General features: G+C 33.9%; 2 protein-coding genes across 4 annotated transcripts in view; one reads left to right on the plus strand and one right to left on the minus strand.

Moving 5' to 3' along the window:
* LOC130048347 (protein MON2 homolog) overlaps positions 1 to 26,078 on the minus strand; it is a 170,916-nt gene that overhangs the window by 56,275 nt on the left and 88,563 nt on the right. The gene's annotated exons all lie outside the window — the stretch shown is intronic.
* Positions 17,404 to 26,078, plus strand: part of LOC130048348 (G-protein coupled receptor dmsr-1-like) — a 48,307-nt gene continuing 39,632 nt past the window's right edge. The window contains exon 1 of one of the 2 annotated variants that reach the window (XM_056144955.1): positions 17,404 to 17,531. The gene's annotated coding sequence lies outside the window, so the exon portion shown is untranslated. Of the gene's footprint in view, positions 17,532 to 18,782; positions 19,134 to 26,078 lie in introns of those variants that run through there. The other variant, XM_056144957.1, reaches the window with a different exon arrangement.

Raw genomic sequence — 26,078 nt, forward strand, 5'->3', positions numbered from 1 at the left:
ACTTCTAGTAATCATCCTGCAGAGTGAGTAACTTTATGTCACAATGCTACTGTTACTATCACTATCTATACAACATCCAAATTGTCATTACTTCCCAATGCAGTGCTAAAATGATCACAGGATCTCTGATTTTATTACTGAAACAGTTCATGAACACTAGTCCTTATCACAATGGTGGGTGTGAGCCAAAACGAGACTCGGGGGGGGAATATATCTAAACATTGTTGCGCAATCTTCATTTTTCATTGAAAAATATTTCCCTATATGGAGATTATTGCATGTTGTTGATTACACAAATCTAGCCCCAAAACAACAGTATCAAATAGGCAAAAAAAATTTCAATATTTGTCACGATCAACTTTGAATTCATGAAAAAGTGTGTTCAACTTACAATTGCAATGATTCTGAAATGAATAACAAGGTCATAATTATTATTGACTGTGTTTGCATGATATGTGTGAATGGTGGTGCCTTAATCTCAACATGTCTGGAAACATTAAATGATAAGGCCTGCGATACAATACAACCAATTATCATCAGGTTTCCTCCAGGAAGTGGCTGCGGACATTTTTTATGCCAGATTACACAAGAAATGTCCCGAATATTTGGACTGTTCCTTAACAATACGGCAGTTTCCTGTGTTGATTGCAGATACATAATTGTGGGTACCTGTTCGACGTTTGATGGTTTTAAACATGGAAATAAAACACTGATTTAGGTGACACACAGGTATTTAGCCTAATCTTGAAGTTCGTGCTTAGTTGACTTTTAGTACAAATGCATTGCTTTATTATGAATGGTTTTTGTTATAGACAATTGGTTATAAATCATTCTGTAAAAGGTTAATTTTGGTTTGCTCATTGCTTATTCAGTTCTTATGGGTCCGTTCCTCAATGACTTTTACAAAGATCAGGTAAATAGACAGAAATTTGACAGGGAGAGAGAGTTTTCAGACAATACCTTCAGTATTACTATTTGTTTGTATTACCCTGTACCATAATATTGTTGCAATGCTGTTGAATTGCAAAAACTAATGTTTAATTTCCAAAATCTTGAAATATAATATTGTATCATCATCGGAAAATGTAATATTTGCTGATGATTTAGTGTATACTAAACAAATTTAATGAACACCCAGGCTCTGAGCCTGAACGGCTCATCTACGTCCATTATGACCTAATTCACATACAGATACAAGTACTTAACAAAAAGGTTCATTCTGCCTAGATTGATTAAAAGCCATGCAAGCCATATTGGAATGCGGATTGCTTTGATAAGTTTTTTACTATTTCTTTGGGACCACTATACTAGATGAACAAACTTGTACCAGAGATTGAATAGAATGCACCTTTTCTGAAGTTGATGTTTCAGCAAATTATACTTTACAATGGCAGCCACAATAATATTTGATTTGCTCTGAAATAGGACATCATCAAAGTGACTGGTATGGGGACTCAACATGCACTGTCTACATAAGAATAAAATTTCATTTCAGCCAATCAGAAGCCATAGGTGGCAGATATGTTGGAATTCAGATTGCTTAAAAACCTAATGACATTTCTAGTTGACCATTCCATCAAAATCTATGGTGACATGGAAAGCATTTATTCCAGAGAGGAGATTCTGTCGCAGCCATATTTGGATTTGAATTGCTCCAAAAAGTGACACAATTTCTGCATTAACCACTTACAGAGCAACATTTGTACCAAGTACTGGGTGATCTAGCAACTACAGTCATTCTGGAGAAGATTAAAATGTAATCACTTACAGATGCTGCTGCCATTGTTGATGACAACATAAGAATTTAAGCCAGGTGAGCTAAACACCTCCACTCTCACTGATGATCTATAAATACCATAGAAATAACAAGAAACAGTACACAACATTTAACAGATTAAAAGAGGAAGAACAAGGAACCAGCCAGTTCAAAATATGTACACTGTGCAATGTTAAAAATTGCTTTTTACACCAAATAATTAGATAAACAAATAAATTAAGCACATCTGAAAATGAAAATATGAAAGGTCTGTGAAACAGATGCTCCATTATAGAGATTTTGAGAATTGCTGTGGATTGATGACATCTTAATAGATTGGAAGTCATGCGACTGTATTTCATTAGCCTTTACATCAATATCGAAAAATGATGCAGGTCCATTTATAACATTTAACTTCACCATTATTCCACTTTGAAATTTGGAAAAGTGATGGGAACTAAATTTAATTATCTCTGAAATCCATTATTCTAATGACTCTTACTTAGGAGCCTTGACAGAGACCATGCAATCGCTTTTATTTTTTCTCAAAAAACAAGAACCATATAATTAATAATGTTGTGTTAGAAAACGAATAGCAGGGTGTGAATGCACTGGGTAAGTGTCTGTAGGATGAAGACTATAGGATATCCAACGCTTGCCGATACTTCAGTCCTCGTCACTGTCTGATTGATAGTTTTATACCACATATATTTACCTGATGGAACATAATTTACTGGGAAGATGGCCATTTCATACCAGTTGTCTAATTTGCTGCGCCGTACGTTTGACAGAAATTCTAAGATGTACAACCATCAAATGCAGGTGCAATTGTTCTTAAACTTCTGGAAAATTTCTTAAAATAAACTTGCAATGATTCCAACTCAGAGTGGCATAATCTTTAACACAAGCCCTTCAAAATTTCTAAAGATGTAATAATTTACTGCTGTTCTAAAGTGTATATGTGCATTCAGAAGGTCTTGTACTATCATGAGTCATAACAGTATCTATGCATTCAGAAGATCTTGTACTATCATGAGTCATAAAAGTATCTGCATTCAGAAGATCTTGATCGTACTATCACAAGAGTCATAACAGTATTTTTCTTTGAAAATTTTGTCAGTCATAATAATACTAATTAAGCTGGTCGATCCGGAACCAAAATATTATACGAGATTCATAAATCTTTTATAATTAAAGACTAAAAGTCTAGTGAAAAACCTAAAAGCAAGCCTGGGCTGTGAAGCTGATCATATGACCCATGCTTTCATAATTTCCCATAATACCAAGTAAATTTATTGTATACATGTATTTATGATTGAAAGGTCCCTTGTATATGCAATGAAACTTTGTCAGAAAGGTTTCATATTACTAACAAAACAATATTCAAAATACACATGCACAATCTCAACTAATACTTGCATGCCAAACTTTAAAACCTGCATACAATAACAGCTCAAATATTTAATCTACTGGTATTACTAAATATAAGATTCGCAATTATTAAATTCAGTAAGGATTAAATCTGTGAAGCCTGGCAGTGGACATCAACCCACAGATGATTGTATTAACCATGGCATCTGCACCCATTAATGATCTAAATAATATACAAATCCCAGACTCTACCGGTCAAAAAAGCACAATTCAATAGGCCTTTGGGATATCACCAAACAATATCGTACAGACAGCCACGGTACATTATTTGCTGATTCACACCAAACAACACGGGAGGATATTCAATTTCCCGTGCTGGACAAAACAGCCTCCTTGTTGGAGAGCAAGATCGGATAGAAATTTAATCCCCTTGTCAGTTACAAAATTACAAAAAAATAACCCTCCTAGCAATCAATGAATTTTGTAGTCGATGCACGGTGCTCTGTGTACATACTTTTATTAAGTGAAATGTGGTTAATCCTTCCAATGTTCGTTCATGGTTAAAACAATAACGCACCATATATAATTCAGTCTCAGGAAAAAAATGAATGGTAAGTTTTAAATACACTGAACTGTAAATATAACTTCAACGTAGATCAATATCATGATTGTATTGTCCTCGATAACTATACCCCTGATCCCATATAGCACCCTCAGTGCCATTCAGACCCCTTGTATTATACCACCTTCTTACTATTAATACATTATTTTGTTATATCCCTATAAAACAGTTCCTATATAACTCCTTACTAAAATAAGTCCAACATTTCGACAGTTCTGGCGACTGTTGGACCGGGAACTGTTAAAATCGACTGTTAAAAAAGACTGTTGACCGATGACGTCATATGGCGTTAACTCGAGTTATCTTTTCGTGCCGTTTGGATAAAGAGAAATGGCGGATGCACATTTTGCGACAGCAACGGAAGATGAAATTCATTTAATTCTTCAAAGTAGGGACAGCAAGAATATAGAAAAATTATTTGTTCATTTTCTAGAATCAATTGTATAAGATGAAGTTTACTTATTTTTATTTTATTCGTGTTAAAGCTATACGTAAGTCACATGATTCTTGGGTCTGCTGATTTGTTTACGTAATGGCGAGGTTTACTGATCTGACTGGTGATGAAATACAGAATTTAGTTGATGAAAAGCAGAGCAGATACACGAAATATATAATTATCAATTAGGATATTGGGTATGTTTTCTTTTAAACTTAGTGGAATCGGTGATAAATGTACACAATCACACTGTCCTGTTTAAAGTCAACAAACCATGTGCATCTTAGGAAAAACAACCTAAAATGAAGATGTATAACAAAACAGTTATTGACTGGGTCCTCGGACAACAGCTGTTTTGTTTGACCCTCGAACGGATCGGTTGCCCTCAGCCTATGGCTTCGGGCAACAGACCCATTCTCGGGTCAAACAAAACAGCTGTTGTCCTCGAACCCCGTCAATAACTGTATAATGTAAACTTTGTAATTTCATAAATCACTTTAGTTTTGAACACTAATTGGAAAGAATCCTCAAAATTTCGACATTATTTACACATGACTACTTGGGGCCAAACCTTTCTACCATACTCCATCCATCCATTCGATTCATGGCCCACTTTTGATCATATGCCAGGTCTTGACAGCTCATGTAATAACAACCCTCTTGATGTGGTGCCTACTGCATTCAAACTGGAACGAACTCGCACCGCACCTAAAGTTTCTAAACTGCATTAATATATGTGATTTCCATAACTGACAGCAACGAGATGGAATATCTGTTCATTTAACAATTGTTGATCCCCCCCCCCCCCCCCCCCCCCCCCCCCCCGTTACAGAGAAGCCGTCCTTCACAGGGTCCGCTTGGGAGGTGCATGTGGGTGATGGCCCGCATAGAATATCCTCGTTAAGAAAGAGCTTACAAAGTCATAAGCTGTAATGAGTCACTCATCTCACTCCATGACCATAAAACCAAAGATTTTGTACATATCCTTGGCTTTGTTTAAATTACACAAAAACCTTATTGAAATTTCGAATGATATTAATAACTATATATACTTTTAATCCACTGGTATAAAATTATGGGGATTTTATGTAACTGTGGACATAGCGGAAATAAATACCGTGCATAAAAAAGTATGTTTTCAGTGCATGTGCAACATCTTCAAATAAAGCCATGATTTTAACATCCAACCCTTGGTGTGGAAACAGGTGCCTGCAATCTGCAATTATCTCAATGTGGATGAGTTTGAAAAGGATTATGGAGAAACCTTAATTTCATGAGAAGGGAGGGGGTGGTGGGGTCATAATATACTGTAAGCTTAAAAAATTTGAGGGGTAAAGGGTTGTCTATAAAGACTCCTAAAATAGGGGAGGGGGTTGAGTTGGGAATATGAAATACCTATTTGTAATCTACTGTATCAGCAGCCTCTGAATCAATGACACAAAATGCTGAAACAATACTTATAACAACACACTATAAAACAGAGCTTATTTAACAGATAGCATCAGCCTGATGTTACCATTATTGCTAAGTTTTAAACCAAAAATACAAATATTGAGACTTGCGTGTTAAACTTCATTTTATTCCACTAAACATGAACAAATTACCCAAAATCAAAGATAAGCTTTGTCCTGTACATAGCATTAAGTTTTAGATCTGAAACAGTGAAGACACCTACGGTTACATTAAGCTTCACCATGAATCAAGAGTTAATCAAGTTCAGAAAATTGCATGAACTATTAGCAATTTTTCAATGTCTACATTTCGGAATTTTCCAGTGATCGAAAGATGTTGGCCAAGATTAAGGAAGCGAGAGCAGTATAATGGAGATTGGTCACTAAAAGATGGTTCCTCACTACTCAAAGTTCACATCCAGGTCACGGGGTGACAGGACTAAGTGAATTCTATCGCCACCCACCTCCTTTTTTCTGAACGGCATGGTAGTGACAGTGCTTATAGGACCCATTTTGAATAATGTTACTATAAGCATTAATCTGATGGAACACTTTGCATTAAATTTAATCTAAATTTTCCACTCACTCATATTGATAAAAGTTACAGCTCTTTTGTATTGTCCCTAATAGATACCCTGGCCAACACTGTCTTTATAAAAGGTTCTCAACCCCTTCACAACAGATTTAAGACCCCGAGACCTTTCTCCGAGCGTTTCTGAGGCTGATTATAAGGCGATCAGAAGGCGATCAGAAGGCCACCAGGATAGGCTTCCACTCGCATTTAATCAGATTTGGGCATTTCACTGGACAGACTTACAATTCATGGGGCTGTCAACCAATAACTGTAAAATTCACTCACATTCATTTTCTCCTGCCTCTTGGGACGAATTAATGTGAGACAGACAAACAAGACCGACAGAAATCCCTGAAACAGTTCAGTCAAATCAAGGCTGTTCCGGTATCTTTGTATCAGTATATATAATATCAATGAACGATATGAGGGTGTTTCAGGTTGGATCACCAGCGGCTATATAAGCTTGGTTGGCAGAACACTTGACACAGGAGATTAAGGGACCCAGGTTTGAACCCCCATCTGATCCGTTACATTTTCTCCCTTTCATGTTAAAGTCAGCTGCAATATAGCCCTAGGCCTGACACATGTTACAGTCAGCTGCAATAAAGCCCTAGGCCTGGCATATGTTATACAGTCAGCTGCAATAAAGCTCTAGGCCTGGCACATGTTATACAGTCAGCTGCAATATAGCTCTAGGCCTGACACATGTTATACAGTCAGATGCAATATAGCTCTAGGCCTGACACATGTTATACAGTCAGATGCAATAAAGCTCTAGGCCTGACACATGTTATACAGTCAGCTGCAATATAGCTCTAGGCCTGACACATGTTATACAGTCAGATGCAATATAGCTCTAGGCCTGACACATGTTATACAGTCAGATGCAATATAGCTCTAGGCCTGACACATGTTATACAGTCAGATGCAATAAAGCTCTAGGCCTGGCACATGTTATACAGTCAGATGCAATAAAGCTCTAGGCCTGGCACATGACACAGTCAGCTGCAATAAAGCCCTTAGAGCCAGACACATGTCAGAATGTTTAGATACAAGTGTGTAAAACATTCTGAACTACAGTTATTCTGACACTAGCATACATTACCAATCATAATAGAGCATGGAAGCTTGTCAGTGTTAAATTCACTATATATGGGAATACGAGATATCAGCTCTTCTGTGGTGGAGGTGCATTCAGTATTCTATTGAACACTTGGGAGGGTACAGGGTGTATATATGTATATTATAGAATTGTGGTATAATGTAGATGTTGATAAAGTTATGAAAGCTTGAATTTTATTTATATCAGCCAGTTGTTTATATTAAACTGACCACATCAAGAAGAAATTGTTTGAAACTGCATTAAATATGTAATTATCATTCATTTCCTCTTCGATACTATCATAAGCAATACTTTTAACAAAGAAAGATGGTGAATTTCTAATTGTCTTTTAACTAGTTCATTCTCGTATACTTGCTATATTTGTGTTTCCAAATGCAGTTTGGGTGCTTGTATTGGCAGCTGGTAATCATCCTTTATGCAATATATGAATGCAGAGATAAACATTTGTACCAATCGTGTGTGTTTGAAAATATATTTTGAGTCTCATCATTATAATATGCACCGTAACAAAGGGAAACAACTATAGAGCAATTCGAAAATTGCATATTGGCAAATGGAGATTAACTATTGCCAAATGAATATGGCAAATTGAAAGGATTAAGTATATATTGACAAGAAGGAAGTGATGTTTCAACCAATCACCTGCCCTAAAAATCAAGATTGATTGTCTTTACATTTCATCACACTGGCTGCAATAGTTTAATGAATGTGTATGACAGAAAAAAAAACATAACAAACAAAGGCTTTATAAGACACACCGTGTCAACATCAACAGGTAACAGCAAAAGGAAATCTATAAAAAAAATAATCAAAGACTGCATTGTATTGCCATTAATTCCACAGCTTTTCATTTGAGAAAACTGTTCACATCTGTTGCCAATGCTAATGTTAAGATATTTCATGTAATATGATATGGTTTAATCATATATATTAGTTTGGTTGTGGGCATGCAATTTGTAAGTGCTGTAACTATTTTGTTTAAGCTAAAATGCCTTGAATATGCATCTTCTCTTCATTAAAAGCAGCTTTTATAATGATGTCCTTAGCTAGCTGATGTTGGAGAGATTTATTACAAGAAAGACTACCTCCTCATTTGTTCTTAATGCTGATTTAACAGCAGAAAACTGAATACCAGGGTCACCTTTGTTTGATGGGTATGTTTTATATCTTCTAGTGTTTTGTTTCTTTTATTTCTTAAATGAATTATGTCATGAAATGTTTATGTGTGACATTTTGTCATTCTTATATGATGTCATAATCAAAACCTTTGTGTCTCGTCAACACTCTTCTACTAAGGCCCTCAAACTTCAGTGCATTAAGTCAATCTAATAACTCATGCAAACTTCAGTGCATATTGCCAATTTAACTCAAATTGCAGTGCATTTAGCCAATCTAACACAAACTTCAGTGCATATTGCCATCTAACTCACACTTCAGTGCATTTATAGCCAATCAAACTCAAATCTCTGCATTTACCAAATCTAACTCAAACTTCAGTGCATATTGCCAATCTAACTCACACTGCAGTGCATATTGTCAATCTAACTCAAACTTCAGTGCATATTGCCAATCTAACTTAAACTTCAGTGCATATTTAATTGCTGTGATAAAATTTAGAAAATCATTTCAAAATTAAGGATTATCTCCCTCATGCATACATGTAGCTCTTATCCTTAGACAAATTACAAATGTAACCAAAAACATTACCACTAAAGATCTAAAATTATCCTCAATGTAACCAAAAACATTAAAACCATGGGTCCTGTGGGGTCCTCAGTACCCCTTGCTTGTCGTAAAAGGTGACTAAATGGGGTGGTCCTTCAGATAAAACCCGTACATATAAACCGAGGCCCCGTGTCACAACAGGTGTGGCACAATAAAGATCCTCCCTGCTCAAAGGCCATAAGCGCCAACCATAGGCCTAAATTTTGCAGCCCTTCACCGGCAATGGTGACGTCTCCATAGCAGTGAAAGATTCTCGAGAGGGAATTACGTTACACAATATTCAATCAATCAATTACTTCAAAAGGATAATCTTTAAAATACACTATACTAATTCAATTCGTAAGAGATAATTAATGATTAGCAATTGTCAGCAGACAATTAACAGAATAATTTAACTTAAGGTATTCCATGTATAATGAAAGGATAATGAACAATTTTGAAGGATTTAGATCAACATAAAAGTTTATTGTTAAATAATGATGAAAGTGAAGCAGATGAAATTCACATGACTGGTAAATTATTAGAAGCTGACCTTTTTGCACTTAAGACTTTTTGGAAGAGTTGTCTGCCCTTTGTAAAAATAAGAAAAGTCTAATTTTCTAAAAATGTGTGTGATCAATGATTAATTTTATTTCATATTTTCATTAAAAGAAAGTGTATGTAACTTTCTACCAAGAGATTGATATGAAAATATAATTTGTTTTTAAAATATTGTAATAAAACATGCTTTTCCCATATACTTCAATGTTAATTTCTAGGTGAAATAAATAAAACAGTAAACAAAATTTTGAAAATTCCTATGGTGGATTATTTTTATTTGATGAACCCTTCACAATGATACCATGATTACAAATATTCCACTGTCCATTTATTAGATATGAAATATGGTCATTATACATTGAATACCTTAACAGGGAGATAATGACTGCCAGATGTTAGGAATTAACTATAATTACTGACCTTGCAGTCATTGCAAGTGAACGTTTCTTTGTCCTGATGATGGGCATTTATCGGGTGGTCAGTCATTTACCTTTCTTATCTACCTACACATTAATTATAAAAACTTTGCTGTATCTTATGACCATCCCATTTTCATTTATGACTATGGTCAAATTGTTATGAATTTTCAAGAATACACATGCTAATAATATGACTTTAAATAATCTAGCAAAAACTTTTATTTATGTGTATATTTATATTTCCAGTATGTCGTCACAGTTGTAATGATAGCCATTTCCTGAATTGTGACCAATTAATGCATGTATGGATCTTGGTAAATATAAAAATGTACATGATTAGGAATTCTGACAGAAATGAAAGTAGAATGTAATATAGAAACTAAATTTTGTTTTTGAAAATACATGAGGGTATGAACTGCAACGCTTCATGCTGGCATACTTTTCATGAAGAACTGTAACAAAGCCATATCCATTATTTCTAGGAATACATGAAACAGACTTTCACTTGCTTGAAGGAATCTGAGTTCCTGTGTATACTTGTGTATTGAAACAGACCATTGACAAGATAAACAGCAATTCTATTATCTTATGTTTTATCTGATAATTCATAATTAGAGCTCGTCAAACACTGCAATACAAGAGGTGACAACCTCCATCAAAAGCTCTGATGAGATGGTGTTCATTCATTAGATGCTTGTAATGTTACACCATCATCTCTAATATCTTATATGATGTCTGTAAAGTTGATTAAACCTTAAAAAGAGGCCAATATATATGGGCTACAATGCTCAATATTATAAAACAATATATTATACTTTCATGTAAATTAGTTGACTCTGATTGGTTGAGAAACATTTCATAACAAGGTGTGTTTGTGAAACACAAATGCCCCCGATAATGGCCAATTCCAAAGATGGCCAAGGTCACAAGGACAAATATCTTGGTACCAGTAGAAAGATCTTGTCACAAGAAATGCTCATGTGCAAGAAAGCTCTAATATTTACCATTTAGAAGTTATGACCAATTTCAATCTTTTTAAAAGTAGGTCAAATGCCAAGGTCAAAAGGTTTAGTACCCACGGAAAGGTCTTGTCACAAGGAACACTCATGTGCAATATCAAAGCTCTAGCACTTTCTGTTTGAAAGTTATCAGCAAGATTAAAGTTTTCAAAAAGGAAAACTCCAAGGTCAAGGTCACAGTCAAATATTTTGGTACCCACAGAAAAGTCTTGTCACAAGGAATACTCATGTGAAATATCCCCATCATATATTATTCTTATAATCAAAACTTTGAATCCCAGGCAGGTGTGACATGACAGTAGCTCTCTGAACATTCATCCCCATGTTAACTAAAAAACACCCTGGAATTTAATGCATATGTTAATTTGTTCATGTAATATACTGTGCGAATAATTTTACCTAAAAAAGTGTGCAAATTAATAATTGGTATGTGAAAAAATTTATGTGCAAAATATATACAATGCAATATGTTTATATTGTACATATGTATAATATGTAGCACAGAAATAAAGCATTATATATTTTTCTTTTACCTAAACAGTTTTTGTTTAATTATAAGAATAGGAAAATAAGATTATTTCATATTTTTTTCAGCAAGTTATTTAGAATCTCACAAAATAAACTTAGAACTGTCCTTTTGGGACTAATACCCCCACCCCCTCCCCCCACGGGGCACACTATATAATGGATAAAACAGACTTCTTCAGATCAAACCAGAAGTTGTCTAATCAAAATCTTTTTTTTTTGTTTTATTGAAAATGCTGCTTTAAAAAAAATAAATGAATCAATGAAATTAAAATATTTCCGTAACAAACTGTTAGAACTGTCAATTTAAGTCATCTGTAACAAAATGAAACTTAGTCTGAAGCATCCACTTGACAGCTTTACTCCAGCTTAAGTCACCTGGGTATCCAAGACCAGAATGTGTTGATACCATTTAACAGCATGTGTATCAGCCCTTTTCATCTACAGCTAACTAATTTGAATTATTTTTTAATCCAGGTAAATAACATCTGTTTAGATTAGGCTCTGCCTACATTTTCACCAACCATATGGTCACAAGATGGGTCTTTAAGGTAGCTCACTACACTAAAGCTTATACACGTATCTGAACACTTCGCGAAAGTTACGTCCCTTGTCCGCCATCTTCTGGATAAAAATCGTATTTCCCTACGTTGGCCTTTGTAATTTTCCTATCTGTAGCTTTGACATCTGTTATTTTTCCATCAATTGCAGTCAACTACAATAATGCCCCAGATTGGGGCAACCCATTAACTTGTATGAAAACTTGGTAATTGGCTAAAATTCAAAGTAATAGCATCTAACATTTGGTAAGGTAGAGAAAGAAAACTTGGTTTTTCACCGATTGACCTTTGGCTGACCCCGCAAAGGGACGTAACTCGCGGCGAAGTGTTGATACGTGTATACTCTGTATGACACTATGTCACAAGATATGGCAATTTAAATGTTTTGTGAAATTATTTGTATTGATTGATTTGTTTGCCAGTCATCGTAGCTCTGTGGTTAATGCATTGGGCTGGTGAACTGCATATCTCGGGTTCAAATTCCCCAGAGTCTTTTATTCATATGTGTTGAAATAATTTTTTGAAAATCATGTTTTTATCCAAATTTGTATAGTTTTGCCATATATACTTATTGTATATCATCATATCTTTTATAATTAAATTAATTCGTACTGATTTGAGAAACTATTTCTGGGTGTAGTGAGCCAGCTTAAATATCAACTTATTTAATTTCAGTTTCAATTAAAGTTATAGGCAAGGTGGAGAAAACTATATAATTGGCACAAAGTCCCATAAATCTAGTAAAAATCAGTGAACTGTGTAGATATACAAATTACATACCAAATTTCAGCTTCCTATCAAAGCATGATGAAAAAAACCCTGTGAAAACTAAGAGCTGTGACAGATGGAGGCTTATAACCTCACTAAGGGACTATAGTAAAGTGCATGTATATGATATGCCATCTTTGTCATTTGTATGTTTCGTGTTAAGTACAACCATTAGATGAGCATATAGTCACTGGTAGCTGGTCATTATCCAAATGTACCAGTTCAGGTAAGTTCAATATCATACAGAAATTCTTCCCTTAATATTACATAAATTCTTCAATGAAAATTACACAATCTGCAAGCATTCACAGTCAATAAAAATCCACCAATCAAATCATCTGAAACATATCAGTCTTGGATGTTGCTTTGAAGCCCAGATAACCAACATCTTATCTCATTCATTAGAGCCTGACTCTGTCAAATGCAACCTTAATCAAAGAGGCAAAAAATGCAGCATAGCTCATTCATTTGCACTAAATGTCCCATAAAACTTTACAACAGACATATTACATGTATTAGGACACATAATTTATATTTAAGAGATAAGCAAATGAGAAACAAGTGCACAGCATTTTATTGGAATGGCATGATTTTTGAAGCATAATTTTTTGGGGGTAGATAACCAACACTTGGGATAATCTTTCATAATTAATTAATGCAAATCTCAAATATGTTTATTCACAACTAATATGAAAAAGATGTAAATACAGAGATGTTAATGCTTTATCTCGTGGTTCTAAGGAATACATTGTCCCAGTTGCAGGTATCCGTTCCCTCTATGCCTTTCTTACCGTAGTTATTTCATTGAAGACTAAATGTTCTCCCAAGCTAGACAGAGAAACTAGAATGTTTGTATACAATATTTAACATATTCTACTGGAATAAGGGATTTATAGGGCCTCTTAAACATCCACTGTGTTGTCTCAAACATGGATAAAACAAAATACAACAGATGCAATGTTACAGTAAAACTATTTTCAGCTGATCAGAACATGAATTCAAAAACGCAAATATTTCTCCTTGCTATTCTACAGGTTTTGTTATATGATATGGTGGGCCATGTTGGACATTAATATTGCTGGCAACATTGCAGTCATCAGCAATTCGCAAACAAAAGTTGTCACATATAAAAGTTTTTCTTTTTGTATTTGAAAAGTTATTTTTAATACTAAAGTTTTTAATGGAGGTCAAAATCAGCAAGTTCAGTAAATTTTGAAATCTTGCAAAAAAGAAATACAGGACACTTAATTTCTACTCACCCAAAAGCCTCATCAAATTTGAACAGCTACTGCCAGTATTGAAAATTTCTAGAAGGATATCAAAGCTAGTTCAAGATTACTGAGCCAATAAAGTAGCCTCTATTTTTGCTTAAATTTCAAAATATACTTAAAACCACGAAATCCAATAAAAACGTGTTTTAAAAATGACACCTTAATAAAAATATATTTATCATGATCATGATGGCGAGTGCTTTAAAAGCCACACGATCGATGGTCACAGATTTGAGCGATTTTAGGGTTTGAGAAGAAAATAACATTTTTAAAAAAAAAAAAATTGCACACAATATACTTATGGAACACTTATTTGCCTCACATTGTACACCGCCATTTTATACCAAGTTGCAGCTCATACAGTTGTAGAAAATATGAAAGTTTGAGAAGCAGTGTGTGCATCATGACAGACCAATATTTTCTGAAGCAATTACCATAATGCTTCAAATATTGAACTTTTTGCCAGAATGAGGAATTTCGGAATTTTCTTTATCTTTTAAGTCATTGTCAAATTAAATCTTATTGTCAGTTTAGGGCAAATTCTGCTTGCTGAGTGAGGCTCTAGTTTTACACATTGAACGTGTTTTTGCCAGTTGACAGCTCAATTCAATATTTGATATCATTAATATTAATTTTTCTAAGAATAGCTGTGCTCTAATATGACCTATCTGACTGTATAAATGCCTCCACATACTTTCATGACAGTTTGAGACGATTCATTCTTTTAACATTTAACGTGTGAGTTTATAAGGCTTAGAATTTACCACTTCAACATTAAACTCTACAATTTTCAATTTTAATGAATATGTAGGTAAAATTATCCTAAATTATCTGGATTTGGATTTCATTTTGTCTCTGATAAAACTATTTCAAAAACAGCTAGGTCACATAACAATTTTGAAAATACAATATGACACATGAAAGGTCAAGTTCAGAAATATAATTTTCTTATCTCTACCACTGAAGAGGTTTTATAAAATAAATTCCAAAATCAATCTGATTTTGTTTGCAATGTTAAAATGAGCATTTTCAGCTTTTTTGCTTAAATGTGTCAGGAGTTGATATGCCCTCATGTTGGTAGTTGATTACTTGTCTTATAAAGCTCTCAGATGTTGATTGAAAGGTACAGGGACCGAATAACCCCTCTTCATTTTATTGATTCCATTTATGAGCATACTGCAGAATTAACCTATAATAATCTTCATTAACTTAAGGTATATGTGCTTAAGTTTTTTCCAGACTTTTACAAGATAGAATATTATAAGTGTTGAATTAATTCTAACTTGAAATCTAAGTTAATGAATGACTTTGCATGAGACCATATTAAAGCAATACGCAATTTCCGAGTTGCCCAATAGTTCTTTCCCTTTGTGGAACTCTTACGCACAGTGAGACGCAAAACATACTGTCGTCCACACGCGGTGGGTACAAATGCTTATCGCTGCAATGATATATTGCCTAAACGATGATTATCAGACATCATGCAACCACCCAAACTGCAGGGACACACAATATTAGTAAGTTTATTAGTATTTGATAATAAAATAGCTCAAACAAAAATCGCGATAATCACCATTTTTCTTTGATTAAAATATCACTCGCACAGAAGAGGAAATAAAAAATAATTTTATATTTAATTTAATGGCCTAATTCAATCAAATATTATTCTTGCTATGGTCAGTTTAATGTATACCAACAGCTGATATAAACAGAATTTACACTTTCATTACTTTTATTCATATTAACATAGCTAGTCTATAGTATATGTATACATCTTGTACCCACCCAAGCGTTCAACAGAACACTGAACGTACCTCTATCACAAAAGAGCTGATATCTCGGAAGTTGCGTATTGCATGATACCATTCCATATGATGCCATCCATATTAAAGGCATTCAAAAAACCCCAGACTTAATGAGTGAAAAATTCTCAAGAGGGATTTTAAAAAGTATAAAATCAAACTAAACTTCAGCAATTCAGGCACCCTAACATCCTAGATTAATGAGGTCAACTCCTCTGAAATTTGCTCACTTAAATGTTCCTACAGTAATTGGCATCGGCCTACATTTCCAATAATCCTGCTGACAAACGGACGGACAAAACAGAAACATTTAACTGTGTGTTCTTTAAAATTCAGTGTATTTCAAGTGTAGCAGAATTGTAGCTGGAGTACAAGGTGGCGTAGTCATGAACTAGCACTTCGTAGTGGCTATAAATAAAGAATTTCATATCTTAGAGCAAACCTAAATTTAATTGCACTTTCGTATCAGTGCAAATGGCCCTAAAATAATGGATTTTGCTAAAATAAGTTTACATATGGTATTTAAGTCGAGCAGTGAGGCTGAGCCTCTAAGTTATATACATGTAATTAAAAAAAATCACAAGACATCTACAAACCTGGAGGTTAATGGACTTGTTTGAATAGGTATTAGCCGTGAAAGTCATGTTTACCGATTTCCAAAATGACTAAAGCAGCTTAAATTAAATAAAAATCATCATTGAGCATCATTTTGTTGTAATTTCAACATGAAGTTTCTTACATTCACAAGGGACAAAATTGTACAAGCTAGAGTACGTAAATGAATAAATAATTCATTGCAGAGATATTTTAGATCATTTTCTCAATATGCAATCAAATGTCACACCCATTTCTGTATTTCAGCATTTTAACAGTGGTTCAGAATTGAAAGTTTTTTACTCCCTACTTCACAGTTAAAGCTCCTTTTAATATTCTGTTTTCGCTGCATTACATAAGCAACATGCATTCAGTGAAAAGTTTATCCAAAATCCACTGAAACCAATACTGCATCTGATTATCTAAGAGTAAGTCGTCCTGATTCTTTCTAGGAGAAATTGACTGTAAACTATTCAGATTCAATTCAAGAAAAAAACTTCTTCCATGACATCAAGATGTATAACTGTTTATAAATGCAATCATGCTGCCACAAACAACAGCTCATTAACAGAATTGTGAAGTCTTCAACAGCAAATTTGAACAACCTAAGCAAATTGAATAAAAGAAGACTGCCGCACAATTTGATTTTTACATTATTTCCAGAGACTTCGTTATTTTTAATATAAATCTCTGTATTGACAATTTTAGTGTTTTCTAAACCAGAGTAAATCTTTTCAGCAAATTCGATCTTCACATGGCAACAGCAGTCAAACATGAAGACGAAAATAAAATCACTGTACTGGCTCCCTTAATCTGAAGCTCATAAACACAATTCAATTTTTTCATGGCTTAAAATTTTTTCATGGTTTTAATGTATCAAAAAGTGATTTCCTCAGAGCATAATGCTCTATAGTAATAAATCTATGTTGTGGATCTTATGTGCTAGCTGCAGAGCCTCAGACAAGACTTATAAAGGTTAGAAAATTCATAACAATTTTAATTTTGATTTTTAAATTATTATATTCTGTAAGTTTATATTCATAATATGAACAAATTTCAATACATGTATTTTTTTAAAATTCTCATTATAGGCAATCCAAATTAATCTGAATCAGCAGAAAATTGGATAAGCAATCATTCTATACAGTTAGATATAAGGCTCCCATCTATGTTTGTCTTTCAGAATTTTAATCTCAAAATGAAATTAAAATACACATGAAACAAGTTGTGTAAAGTTTGTTAAGTTAATAGAAATGCCCCCCCCCCCCCCCCCCCCCATACCCAAGTGACCAGAGACAATCCCAGACAAGCCATTCATTAGATAAAACCATTATGAAGATCTGTAAGTCCAAACTTTCCCCAACTTATTGCGGACTTCACCATTTGAAATATCTATTTTGGGTACCTTTATGAACAACATAAGACAATCCAAAGAGAGCAAAACATGGGGTATAAAAAGAACAGAGCAAATTCAAATTCCTATGATATTACAGGATCTTCCAAATTCTTCTACGAGTTTAAAAAACTCAGAACTTAAATCCCAAATAGATTCATTGAATGAGTTATCTTTCTTCTTGAACCATATTAAACTCTAAGAAAAAGTCATTTTCTAAATAGTTTTTGTAAATTTGGGACATATAATATGCTTATACTTATTTGACTGTATATCTGTTTGCTTAGAAGCACTTCATCAGTATTTAATTAAAGGTGACAATTGGAAATGGCACATGCACAATTTCATTTTTACATTTAAAAAAGCCAAAACAACACTCTAAGTCCTATTTTTCAAACTTCTGAGTTTCTGTAATTATTTTTGAATTCACAATTCATCAAAGCTATTAAGTTTGTAAAAAATAATTCTATAGACACGGTAACCATAAATTTGGAATAGACTCCATTTGAAAGTACTGCAATACACAATATTTTTCATAGCCTGCCAGGAATACACGATATTTTTCATGGCTTGACCTGACTATCTTCAATGGACTGTATTATAAACTTTCTGATCTCCAATCTAGATTTGCATCTTGAATGAATGCATGTATCAGATCACACCAGGTCATTCCCATTTTGATCATTCTTAATTTGCAAGAATTTCAATTTCTATAACTTACTAAAGATTATGTGGAGTGAAGCATTGAGTGCACAGATTCCATTCAAACCCCACCAATAATTTTTCCAAAGTTATTCTAATCCAAGGAATTGGCTTTAAATGAGTAATTCTCTGGATTATTTAAGCTGTATCAGAGAGAGCATTCAGAGCTGCCAATTACGTAAATAATACCTACATACTTGTAAAATTTACTCACTTGAAGACCAGCCTATTTGATTGGCTGGAAGGGCCTTCATTTGTCACATGGTATAGGGTTCAAACATTTGTACAAACATTTCCATTGGCTGTTGTGCTCAGTTTTCCAGGATTTTAACTTAACACTTAGCTAACAACTAGTATTATACAAATTTTTGCAAAAAACCTTGCAACAGTACAGTATTTATTGGATCTCGCTGGCGTCTCCAATAGAGGAATTGATCAGGGTTTGATTTCTACGGATACTTTCCCACACCAAAGTTACTCTGGTAAGTTGATCTATTAATTCTTAGTTTCCACCCTCAATATGTTGTCATTTGAAAAAAAAAAGAAATTGTTTCATTAGTCAGACAGTTAAGCGATAAATCAGAACCAAATTTAATTGGCTTAAAAGTTTTATGTGGAATTTTCTCAGCATTAGTGAAATGGATTATCGATACCATAGCTATAAATTTTGCTATAAATTTTGGGCTGTACATGAAAAGAGAATTAAAAGATCATACCCAAGGAAAAACAGATATCAAATATTTATTTTTATTTTCATTTGAATTATCACTGTTGCAGTGATTGGAATTGGACCATTTTTCCCAAACGGTTAGTTTGACCCAATAAATCAATACTGAATAGAAATAGTTTGAAAGTGTGAGATACTTAACATCAATATAAAATACCTAAATCAGTCAATTAATGTTTTCTACATCTACTAAACCATTTTAATGGTTTATTATGAAAACACATCTTCATTTGTTGTTCCATGAACACTTTTTTTCTTTCAATTCATAACCAATAACTATATGTAATATATCATATGAAATATTTTAAAGCCTTGGTTTTTTTCTATCAACGCAAAATTTAAAGCAAAGCAATAAAAACTGATACAGACTTTCAATTGAGCCCCGCAATGGAAACACTTAACGACAGAGTTGCATGAACTAGGATAATTAAATTCCTACATCATGCAATTTTAAGTTGCAAACACGTCAACGTGACCGTTTTATAAACAGTAAACGAGTCATGCTAATTAAATTAAAATGTGCGATACCATCATCTCATTTCTTGCAGTGTTGGCAAACTTTATTACTATATCATACCCGATTGAAACTTGGCTTATCAGCTGTTTTGGATGTTCATGTCATGTAATCATGCAATACTACACGAATGTGCTCCTAGATGCATCCACGATGCACCTAAAAGCTTCACTAAATTAATATGCACTGATAACTTATTTCAACAATATTTGATATAAATTGATTTATATAAAACAGATTCAAATGCACTCAAAGGAAATTGATATAATTCAATGCATACATCTCTTTGCACTTGCATGTTTACTCAAAGCTTTTAAATTCCCAGTTTACTCGCTCTGATACAATAAATGAATGCAGTACATATTAACTCAAAATAATGAATCCATATACATGTATATATATATATATATATACATATATATATATATATATATTTAGAGCCCCCCCTCTCTTAATTGACTGTATAATGTATAAGTATTCGCAACTGGACATAATTGTTCTCAAAATGTTATTAACATATATAAATATATGAAATGAAATTCAAATGCATTTGAACAGGTATTGTAAATAACACTGCCAAAATTACTATATACATGTATCTGTGTAAAAAATAATCTGAACTTTTCAGACATAAAGAGGCTGGATTTAAGGTGGCTCACTACACCCAGAAATAGTTTCTCAAATCAGCACGAATTGATTTAATCATAAAAGATATGATGGTGATATGTAATAAGTATATATGTAAAAGAGGCAGCAAATATGCAAATTTGGATAAAAACATGTTTCCCCCCCAAAAAAATTTCCAACACATATAAACAAAAGATTGGTGGATTTGAACTCGAGATCTGCAGTTCACCAGCCCAATGCTTTAACCACTGAGCTAAGATGATAGACAAACGAATCGATCAATACAAATAATTTCACAAAACATTTTTAAATCGCCATCTGGTGACGTAGTCTTAAAGAGTATTGCTTTAGTTTAGTGAGCTACCTTAAACAGAAATTTAGCAGTTCCCACTGCCTAAGAAATTCAAAGGCATCACATACAAAAGTTAACACAAATGGCACTATGAGTCTGATGTAATAAATCGCACTTTCGAATATCAATCATAGGCAAGCAAATGATAGCATTGACAAATGCTTCAGGTCTGGTGTTTTTCCTATCATTTTATGTAATACAACAACTTTGGCTTCCAGTGGGACTTGACTGATTTCATGATGATTGGGAGCAAAATATTGAAAGAGATTGTATGCCATATTGTGCTGCAGTCACACTGAACTTGTCCCCTGTGACATATCTCCAGATAGGGTCCTTTCAGTAATCTTATAGTGCACAGAGTATGAGGAAATTGTAGCAGAACCGGATCTTGCAAGAAACAAAGGGTTGTATAATTTTCAAACTGTTTTTAGCTACGTATAAACAAATATATTAATTAGAAAATCAGTATTCAATAACACACATTCTCAAATAAAATTGGTTTTTAGGTCATACGGTGCTCAATATTTGGAGAGAGAGAGAGAGAGAGAGAGAGAGAGAGAGAGAGAGAACTGAATTTCATCCTTCTGTTTGCATCATGTGCACTTAGATTGAGATATCATATGGAGCAAATAAAACTTTACAATATGTGTCCAAATGTTAAGCTTAGATCTGCTCCCAGAAATACCCACCCAATGAAGAAAACTTCTCACCTCTAAGAAATTACTATCTTTCATTCATCAGCTGCCACCTGTAAGACATAATAAAGATAATGAATAGGGAGAAAATCAGTCCGTTAATTAAGGTATATGGATGCCTGTAAACAATTTTACATATTAGATGTTCAACAGCTGTCCCACGGGGACCAGGGTTGCATTGCGGTATCACTGAGGGTATATATCTATTCTTTTCTGTGCATTGTAGTCTAATGAATTAATTACAGGAATCGTAACTGATAGTACAGTGTACATGCTTTCTTTACTGCCTTTCTGCATCTCCTTTTTTCAACGTCCTATGCTGATGTACTTTCTCAAGAACTCTACTGGAGTATTGCGATATTGCAGATGATCCATCATATTTCCTTATGTCTGCTCCCGTCTTTATTTGCAGGGTAAAATACGTTGTTCACATTAATTTGATAAGATGTACTTCACGGTTGAAGTGCTTCAAAACCATATAGTGTTGACTGCTGCATTGATTTTTAAGAAATAGCAATCTTAGAGAGGTCTTCATTTTGATATTACTTCCACTAATAATTCAACACGGAAGAAATAGACTGATCTGCTAAACCTTAGAGTATATAACTACCAGGTCTTATGTATGAGAGCATTATTTCTGACCCCAAACTCAATGAAAAGAGCACTGCATTTTGCACTGTACTCACTTCAATCTATGTTAGAAGGCCAATGATGTTTTCGTTACAGAGTAGTGTAACTTGACCATGAAACCCAAAGACAGGATATTGGAAAAAAATTCCTTGAAGTTATCAATAATCATTGAAAAGATGAAAACAACCACAACCAAAGAAAATCAATCTCGGGTATTATGCTTGACATTCATGAATCTGGGGGCCATCTTGTCTGAATGGCATTGACAGAGTGGTTTTGAAGACTCTAACACCTAGGTTTCAGATAGAACACCATCACGCTTGTTCTGCCAAAGTCGTAGTGACGGGGCTTAGCACCGTTTTCTTCGTAATCAATATCAATCTATTACAAGTCATTAGTTAATCATTAAGTGGCCTATAAATTAGTGAAGGACTGCCGATATTGGCCTATACACACTCAACTGTAAGTCCAGTTCCCCTCAACCCATTTATAATGCTCTTTCTCTTTAGCCATGATGAGGAGAAGTTTTAGTGTTGTGTCATCAGCTATTGGATTATTTTTCACAAAAATTTTGGTGTAAATTTTCACACAGTTTGATCTACGCGAGATAAGACTTGGATTTTTTACCTTCTGTCAAACTTTTCACCTTCCTTTCGTCTTCTGCTATGATCATAAAACGTTTGATTTGGTGTTGTTTTTCCACAGAAAGACTCTAGTTTATGGAGCAATCACTAGTTTTGAATTTTGTATTTCAATTGGATGATGGTAATCAATGTACAATATAACCTAATACAGTGAGAAATATAATCATTTATGAGAGAAGAAGGAGGACAATATCCTGCATGACTTTCTGTTTTTTAACACTTCTCAAATTCTCCGTCTCTGGATAAGTACAAACAGTGGATTAGAGGTATGGCAATCCTCATTTAATCAAAATTGATTTGTTACTTTCAAAGACAAAGTTAATGTGTACCTTATTTTATTTCTATTTGAAAATTCAAGTATAATGTTTGAATCTTTATGAAAAAAAATTCAGCTGATGTATAGATATATTTTAAACCTCACTTTCAGATCTTTTTGGTTGGAATTCAATTATAACTCTTGATACATGCAGGTTGATTTCAGTTGCATTAAATTAACTTAAAATATTGAAATCAAATCATCATATGAAATCAGAGATTGCAGACAATGATGGCAACAATGATGAAAACAAAGTGTGAATCTGTCCATAGACAGAGCTATCACATACACATATCCCCAGTACAACTTGTCTAAACACAAGCGGAAATTACGGAAATGATTTTCATGCAGCGGTTTTTTCACTAGCTACAGCATGCTCTTTATTTTTCCTTGTACTCTCCAAATGGTGGAAACTTTTGGTCTCAGTTGAGTTTTGAAGTGAATTAAAGAGTTAATCTTAAAAAATCATGCCAAGGTAGCTCAGTTTAAAAAAGTGGTGATAATTAAAAAAAAAGAAAAAGATATCCCTGGTTATAAAGTTCATCACACAGGTGGTATTTTTCCATTGTAATTTGTGGTGGTATAAATATATGGTTCACTCAGAGCTAAAATTTGTGTTGGTAATATGTGATTTACTTAGTGCTAAAATTTGTGTTGGTAATATGTGGTTTACTTAGTGCTAAAATTTGTGTTGGTAATATGTGGTTTACTTAGTGCTATAATTTGTAGTGGTAATATGTGGTTTACTTAGTGCTATAATTTGTGTTGGTAATATGTGGTTTACTTAGTGCTATAATTTGTAGTGGTAATATGTGATTTACTTAGTGCTATAATTTGTGTTGGTAATATGTGGTTCACTCAGTACTATAATTTGTAGTGGTAATATGTGATTTACTTAGTGCTATAATTTGTGTTGGTAATATGTGGTTCACTCAGTGCTATAATTTGTAGTGGTAATATGTGGCTCCCTCAGTACTATAATTTCTAGTGGTAATATGTGGTTCACTCAGTGCTATAATTTGTGGTGGTAATATGTGGTTCACTTAAAGCTGTTGATTCCTCTGAAAATATAGTTCCTTACAATTCAAGTCCCAGCATTAAATGTTACAACTGTAAGAGGCTTCATGACCCCCATTCCAACATTAAATGTTACAACAGTAAGGGGTCATGACCCCCATTCCAGCATTAAATGTTACAACTGTAAGAGGATTCATGACTAGCTACATGTACCATAACTAAAGAAAACGCAGACACACATGGTGTACTATGTCAACTTTATCTGAATGATGTCCAGAATCCATCCTTTAATTAAGGTCATTAAATGATGAAGGTAAATTTGAATTTATTTTGCTCTCTCTGTTGTCACTGGTGATCAGAGCACTTATTATCTATAGCAGTTATTTTTTATTATCATTTTGTCTTGCACCTTTTCAAAAACTTTTATTTAATAAAATTATACATATCTACATCTTAACTGCAAATATTAAAACTTAAAAATGGGGGGAAAAAACCAAAATACCAATTTATGTTTGTGAAACACTTCTGTCCTTATCTAGCAGCAGACTTATTCTGGTATCCATGGGAAGAAAGGTTGTGTCACACGGTATACACATGTGAAATATGAAAGCCCTAGCAACAATAAATGTAGATCAAAGGTTAAAGTTTTTCAAAAGTAGGCCAAACCCCAAGGTCAAGGTAATGAGGTAGAAAAATTTGTTACCAAAAGAAAGGACTAATTGTCAAAAGGAGTACATGTACACATGTGAAATATGAAAGTCCTATCACTATCTATTCAAAAGTTATGACCAAGGTTAAAAAAAATTGCAGACTAACAGAATAAACAGACAGACAAGCCAAAAACTATATGCCCCCAAATCTTCGATTATAAGTGGGCATTTAAAAAACTAGAACTGGAAACAAAGTTATAACCATCCACTTTAAAGAGCCTGTTAAGATCAACTTAATCCAAATTTCAACGTTCACCAGAATATATATACATGTACATGCCAAATCCTCCCCCAGACTGTGTTTGTCTCGCTGTGGGTCAACTTGACCCACCCTGACTCCTGCTGGTCTGATATCCAGCAATGATTGTGGTTGTGTCAAAGAACAAAATTTTCATACTGTATATATTTTGGCTTCCAATCAAGTGTCCTCTCCTCAGAGTTAATTTCCTTCCATCATTCACTGGCTGCTGATTTGTTTTATTTAATGCCTGCTTGTTTTTGTAAGCTCTGTCCATGTTCTTCTCATTGGTATATATTTCACTTCGGACAAGAAGGACTATCTGCAGACTCCCCCTAAACCAAAACTCAACAAAGCACTGGTTTCAAGAGCTAATCATATTGAATTAGGCCATATCTTTCCTTGCACTTTATAATACATAGTGTAATGCAGCCTAGTAACTTATTTTGCCAACAGCTCTGTATCACAGAAATGGAAGTCTTTTGGATAGGTGCCGCTGTGACCTCGGGTAAGCGATGCCACTTAAGTCTTCAATTTCACTTTTGATACTTATTTTGCAAATAATCTATTTCTTATAAAACATTCGTTATTTTCTTAACCCCCCCCCCCCAATTTATAATCAAAGGATATATTGCATGTCCAGTAAAAAAAGTTATGCAATGAATGCCCTCCAGTATTCTTGAACCTCTGCAACACATGTATCTTATATTCTGGTAGGCGGCAGTCGATCACAATCATGATGATGAGAACATTAATTAATCCTCTCTGTATAAGATCATGTCACCATGCAGTCTCCTCTTGATTTCTCACTGTAGGGACCTTAAACTTGATTGAAGAATTACACATACATTTTTTGAAATACACATTAATACATGCCAGTGAGATTGACTGTCATTGAGATCCTACCGTGTACAGTCCATGGATTCATGCCAGTTTACCCACCCACTTTTTGTATAG

The sequence above is a fragment of the Ostrea edulis genome, chromosome 7 (assembly GCF_947568905.1).
Source record: "Ostrea edulis chromosome 7, xbOstEdul1.1, whole genome shotgun sequence".
In the NCBI taxonomy this organism is placed as follows: domain Eukaryota; kingdom Metazoa; phylum Mollusca; class Bivalvia; order Ostreida; family Ostreidae; genus Ostrea; species Ostrea edulis.